Source organism: Pteropus medius, unplaced genomic scaffold (genome assembly GCF_902729225.1).
Source record: "Pteropus medius unplaced genomic scaffold, Ma_sr-lr_union100, whole genome shotgun sequence".
Taxonomy (NCBI): domain Eukaryota; kingdom Metazoa; phylum Chordata; class Mammalia; order Chiroptera; family Pteropodidae; genus Pteropus; species Pteropus medius.
Window position 1 is genome coordinate 7,320,139 of NW_024351073.1, and position 965 is coordinate 7,321,103.

Consider the following 965-nt stretch of genomic DNA (forward strand, 5'->3'; position numbering starts at 1 on the left):
ACTCCCAGGGCTGCGTGCTCACTCACCTCAGGCTTGTGCCTGACCCTGAGAGTGAGGATCTTTCTAAAATTGTGCCCTAGGTGCCTCTCTTGTCTCATCCTGGATCTGGCCCTGGTTCTCTGAAAGAACATATAGAATTCAGGCGATGCTTGAAAGGTTTGGATGCTGCTTCAACAGGGAGAAGAGTAGCAATAGTCCTTAACAGCTTAATAGTGTTGAAGACCAGTATAGGCTTTGCCAATGACCATAGGGGTGACCTGGGGCAAGCTGGGCCCAGACACCATGCCCCATGATGCAATGCTGCACTCCCTGCCCTAACCCCCACCTCATGGATGACCGCACACATGCTGCTATGCACAACTGTCAACACTTCACGGACAATTAGCAGAGCAAGCCTAGCACTACTTTATCCACTTTCCATTTTCTACACCTCAACTGAATTCTGCTAGGCTTGTGTCCTCAGCGGCCTCTAACTGACATTGGAGACATAAACGATAGTGCCTTCTTCACTTTTTCATTAGTCCGTCCCGCTGTAAGCCCCTTTTGGTTATTTGCCATTTGCTATGCTCTCAGACCCATAATGTTCTGCCTCCACTCCAATGCAGTTTCCTCTTCCACACCACCTGCAACACCACCAACCAGCACTCCAATCCTTCATCAGCCAGTACCCCCATTTCCTCAACCTTGTCTCTAAACATTCCTTTCTCCAGACCGTCACCCTCCGCTCAAGATACAGCTTCTCCTGCAGCTCTCTCTAGTGGAGTCTATTTGGTCACGATAAACATTAACTTACAACTGAAGGTCAGGAATGGTGTGAGGGCCCCCATGCTTTTATTTTATGGCCTATCATTTTCATCAGTTTCTTATCTAAACTTGCTGCCTTGGTTGTACCTATCTGGAAAACTCCAATGCAGAGTGAAATCAGCCCTTCCCTGAGCCAACACCTGTCAGTTGAAGCACAGAAG